Source organism: Arachis stenosperma, chromosome 1, assembly GCF_014773155.1.
Source record: "Arachis stenosperma cultivar V10309 chromosome 1, arast.V10309.gnm1.PFL2, whole genome shotgun sequence".
Lineage (NCBI taxonomy): Eukaryota > Viridiplantae > Streptophyta > Magnoliopsida > Fabales > Fabaceae > Arachis > Arachis stenosperma.
In genome coordinates, this window is record NC_080377.1 from 98,209,744 (window position 1) to 98,215,056 (window position 5,313).

Consider the following 5,313-nt stretch of genomic DNA (forward strand, 5'->3'; position numbering starts at 1 on the left):
GTGTTCTTGATGCTCCACCCTTAGTTGTCCCATGTTGGAACTCAATTCTCCTAGGGAGGTGTTTACTTGCTCCCAATAGTCTTGTGGAGGGAAGTGCATCCCTTGAGGCATCTCAGGGATCTCTTGATGAGAAGGGTCTCTTGTGTGCTCCATCCTTTTCTTGGTGATGGGCTTGTCCTCATCAATGGGGGTATCTCCTTCTATGTCAACTCCAACTGAATAACAGAGGTGACAAATGAGATGAGGAAAGGCTAGCCTTGCCAAGGTGGAAGACTTGTCCGCCACTTTATAGAGTTCTTGGGCTATAACCTCATGAACTTCCACTTCTTCTCCAATCATGATGCTATGAATCATGATGGCCCGGTCTAGAGTAACTTCGGACCGGTTGCTAGTGGGAATGATTGAGCGTTGAATGAACTCCAACCATCCTCTAGCCATGGGCTTGAGGTCATGCCTTCTTAACTGAACCGGCTTGCCTCTTGAATCTCTCTTCCATTGTGCGCCCTCTTCACATATGACTGTGAGGACTTGGTCCAACCTTTGATCAAAGTTGACCCTTCTAGTGTAAGGATGTTCATCTCCTTGCATCATAGGCAAATTGAATGCCAACCTTACACTTTCCGGACTAAAATCCAAGTATTTCCCCCGAACCATAGTAAGATAATTCTTTGGATCCGGGTTCATACTTTGATCATGGTTCTTTGTGATCCATGCATTGGCATAGAACTCTTGAACCATCAAGATTCCGACTTGTTGAATGGGGTTGGTAAGTACTTCCCAACCTCTTCTTCGGATCTCATGGCGGATCTCCGGATATTCACCCTTTTTGAGTGAAAAGGGGACCTCGGGGATCACCTTCTTCAAGGCCACAACTTCATAGAAGTGGTCTTGATGCACCCTTGAGATGAATCTATCCATCTCCCATGACTCGGATGTGGAAGCTTTTGCCTTCCCTTTCCTCTTTCTAGAGGTTTCTCCGGCCTTGGATGCCATAATGGTTATGGAAAATGAAAAAGCAACGCTTTTACCACACCAAACTTAAAATGGTTGCTCGTCCTCGAGCAAAAGAAGAAAGAAGAGAGTAGAAGAAGAAGAAATGAGGAAGAGGGAGATGGTGGTGTATTCGGCCAAAGAGGGGGAGAAATGTTGTTTAGGTTGTGTGAAAATGAAGGGGTAAAGAAGGGTTTATATAGGAGAGAGGGGAGATGAGGTTCGGCCATTATGGGTGGGTTTGGGAGGGAAAGTGGTTTGAATTTGAAGGGTGAGGTTGGTGGGGTTTATGAAGGATGGATGTGAGTGGTGAAGAGAAAGATGGGATTTGATAGGTGAAGGGTTTTTGGGGAAGAGGTGTTGAGGTGATTGGTGAATGGGGGAAGAAGAGAGAGAGTGGTGGTGGGGTCCTGTGGGGTCCACAGATCTTGTGGTGTCAAGGAAAAGTCATCCCTGCACCAATTGGCACTCAAAATCACATTTTGAGGCATTTCTGGCGTTAAACGCCGGGCTGGTGCCCATTCCTGGCGTTTAACGCCAGGTTCTAGCCCTTTTCTGGCGTTTAACGCCAGTCTGGTGCCCCTTTCTGGCGTTAAACGCCCAGAATGGTGCCAGACTGGGCGTTAAACGCCCAAATGCTAGCTTCACTGGCGTTTAAACGCCAGTGAATTCTTCCTCCAGGGTGTGCTGTTTTTCTTCCTGTTTTTCATTCTGTTTTTGCTTTTTCAATGGATTTTGTGACTTCTTATGATCATCAACCTACAAAAAACATAAAATAACAAAGAGAAATATATAAAATATAATCATTGGGTTGCCTCCCAACAAGCGCTTCTTTAATGTCAGTAGCTTGACAGAGGGCTCTCATGGAGCCTCACAGATACTCAGAGCAATGTTGGAACCTTCCAACACCAAACTTAGAGTTTGAATATGGGGGTTCAACACCAAACTTAGAGTTTGGTTGTGGCCTCCCAACACCAAACTTAGAGTTTGACTGTGGGGGCTCTGTTTGTCTCTGATTTGAGAGAAGCTCTTCATGCTTCTTCTCCATGGTGACAGAGGGATATCCTTGAGCCTTAAACACATAGGATTTTTCATTCACTTGAATGATCAGTTCACCTCCATCAACATCAATCACAGCCTTTGCTGTGGCTAGGAAGGGTCTGCCAAGGATGATAGATTCATCCATGCATTTCCCAGTCTCTAGGACTATGAAATCAGTAGGGATGTAATGGTCTTCAATCTTAACCAAAACATTCTCTACAAGTCCATAAGCTTGTTTTCTTGAGTTGTCTGCCATCTCTAGTGGGATTCTTGCAGCTTGTACCTCAAAGATCCCTAGCTTCTCCATTACAGAGAGAGGCATGAGGTTTACACTTAACCCTAAGTCACACAGAGCCTTCTTGAAGGTCATGGTGCCTATGGTACAAGGTAGTGAAAACTTCCCAGGGTCTTGTCTCTTTTGAGGTAATTTTTGCCTAGACAAGTCATCCAGTTCTTTGGTGAGCAAGGGAGGTTCATCTTCCCAAGTCTCATTTCCGAATAACTTGTCATTTAGCTTCATGATTGCTCCAAGGTATTTAGCAACTTGCTCTTCAGTGACACACTCATCCTCTTCAGAGGAAGAATACTCATCAGAGCTCATGAAAGGCAGAAGTAAGTCCAATGGAATCTCTATGGTCTCATTTTGAGCCTCAGATTCCCATGGTTCCTTATTGGGGAACTCAGAGGAGACTGGTGCACGCCCATTGAAGTCTTCCTCAGTGGCGTCCACCTCCTCTCTTTCCTCTCCATATTCGGCCATGGTTATGGCTTTGCACTCTCCTTTTGGATTTTCTTCTGTATTACTTGGGAGAGTACTAGGAGGGAGTTCAGTAATTTTCTTGCTCAGCTGTCCCACTTGTCCTTCCAAATTTCTGATGGAGGACCTTGTTTCATTTATGAAACTTTGAGTGGTTTTGATTAGATCAGAGACCATTGTTGCTAAGTCAGAGGTATTCTGCTTAGAACTCTCTGTCTGTTGCTGAGAAGATGATGGAAAAGGCTTATTATTGCCAAGCCTGTTTCTTCCACCATTATTGTTATTGAAACCTTGTTGAGGTCTCTCTTGATTCTTCCATGAGAAATTTGGGTGATTTCTCCATGAAGAATTATAGGTGTTTCCATAGGGTTCTCCTAGGTAATTCACTTCTTCCATTGAAGGGTTTTCAGGATCATAAGCTTCTTCCTCAGATGAAGCTTCCTTAGTACTGCCAGGTGCATTTTGCATTCCAGACAGACTTTGAGAAATCAAATTGACTTGCTGAGTCAATATCTTGTTCTGAGCCAGTATGGCATTCAGAGTGTCAATCTCAAGAACTCCTCTCTTCTGACTAGTCCCATTGTTCACAGGATTCCTTTCAGAAGTGTACATGAATTGATTATTTGCAACCATTTCAATTAGCTCTTGAGCCTCTGTAGGCGTCTTCTTCAGATGAAGAGATCCTCCAGCAGAGCTATCCAAGGACATCTTAGATAGTTCAGAGAGACCATCATAGAAAATACCTATGATGCTCCATTCAGAAAGCATGTCAGAGGGACATTTTCTGATTAATTGTTTGTATCTTTCCCAAGCTTCATAGAGGGATTCTCCATCCTTCTGTCTGAAGGTTTGGACCTCCACTCTAAGCTTACTCTATCTTTGTGGTGGAAAGAACTTTGCCAAGAAGGCATTGACTAGCTTTTCCCAAGAGTCCAGGCTTTCTTTAGGTTAAGAGTCCAACCATATTCTAGCTCTGTCTCTTACAGCAAAAGGGAATAGCATCAGTCTATAGACCTCAGGGTCTATCCCATTAGTCTTGACTGTGTCACAGATTTGCAAAAACTCAGCTAAGAACTGATGAGGATCTTCCATTGGAAGTCCATGGAATTTGCAATTCTGTTGCATTAGAGAAACTAATTGAGGCTTAAGCTCAAAGTTGTTTGCTCCAATGGCAGGGATAGAGATGCTTCTCCCATAGAAGTCGGGAGTAGGTGCAGTAAAGTCACCCAGCACCTTCCTTGCATTGTTTGCATTGTTGTTGTTTTCGGCTGCCATGTCTTCTTCTTCTTTGAAGAATTCGGTCAGGTCCTCTACAGAGAGTTGTGCTTTGGCTTCTCTTAGCTTTCTCTTCAAGGTCCTTTCGGGTTCAGGGTCAGCTTCAACAAGAATGCCTTTGTCTTTGTTCCTGCTCATATGAAAGAGAAGAGAACAAGAAACCGTGGAATCCTCTATGTCACAGTATAGAGATTCCTTGAGGTGTCAGAGGAAAAAGAAAAATAGAAAGAAGAAGGAGAAGAAGAATTCGAACTTTAATTAGATAAGGTTCGAATTGTGCATTGAGAAGGAGTGGTACTCCATAAATAGAAGGATGTGAGAAGGAGGGGAGTAATTTTCGAAAATTAGAAGATTTTGAAAACATTTTTGAAAAACACTTAATTGATTTTCGAAAATAAGAGTGGAAAAGAAATCAAGTGATTTTTGAAAAAGATTTGAAATTAGAAGTCAAAAGGATTTGATTGAAAACTTAATTTGAAAAAGATGTGATTAAAAAGATGTGATTGAGAAGATATGATTTTGAAAACAATTTGAAAAGATATGATTTGAAAACAATTTTAAAAAAAAGATTTGATTTTGAAAATTAATGACTTGCCTAACAAGAAAAGATATGATTCAAACATTAAACCTTTCTCAACAGAAAAGGCAACAAATTTGAGATGTTCAATCAAATCATTAATTGTTAGTAAGTATCAAAAAAAAAGAAAGAAATTGATTTTGAAAACATTTGATTGAAAGGATATGATTTGAAAAAGATTTGATTTTGAAAAACTTTGAAAACTTGAAAAAAAATTGATTTTGAAAACAAAATCTTCCTCCTAGCACCATCCTGGCGTTAAACGCCCAGAATGGTATACATTCTGGCGTTTAACGCCCAAAATGCACCCTTTTTGGGCGTTAAACGCCCAACCAGGTACCCTGGCTGGCGTTTAAACGCCAGTCTGTCTTCTTCACTGGGCATTTTGAATGCCCAGCTTTTTCTGTATAATTCCTCTGCAGTATGTTCTGAATCTTCAATTCTTTGTATTATTGACTTGAAAAGACACAAATTAAAAATATTTTTGGATTTTTAATAATCAAAATGCAACAAGAATCAAATAGCAATGCATGCAAGACACCAAACTTAGCAGTTTGTATACTACTGACACTATATGAAACACAAAGATACTCAAGTCAATAGAATTCAAAGATCAAAACAAAGAAATACATGCATGGATTCGAAAAATATAACAAAAACATGCATTTGACAC

General features: G+C 41.3%; 1 non-coding gene across 1 annotated transcript; it reads left to right on the top strand.

Annotated features, from left to right (window-relative positions):
* Positions 1-3,550: 3,550 nt before the first annotated feature.
* On the top strand, positions 3,551-3,658 carry LOC130956760 (small nucleolar RNA R71). Its single transcript, XR_009077201.1, has one exon. It is a non-coding gene; the product is annotated as a small nucleolar RNA R71 (small nucleolar RNA).
* Positions 3,659-5,313: the final 1,655 nt, after the last annotated feature.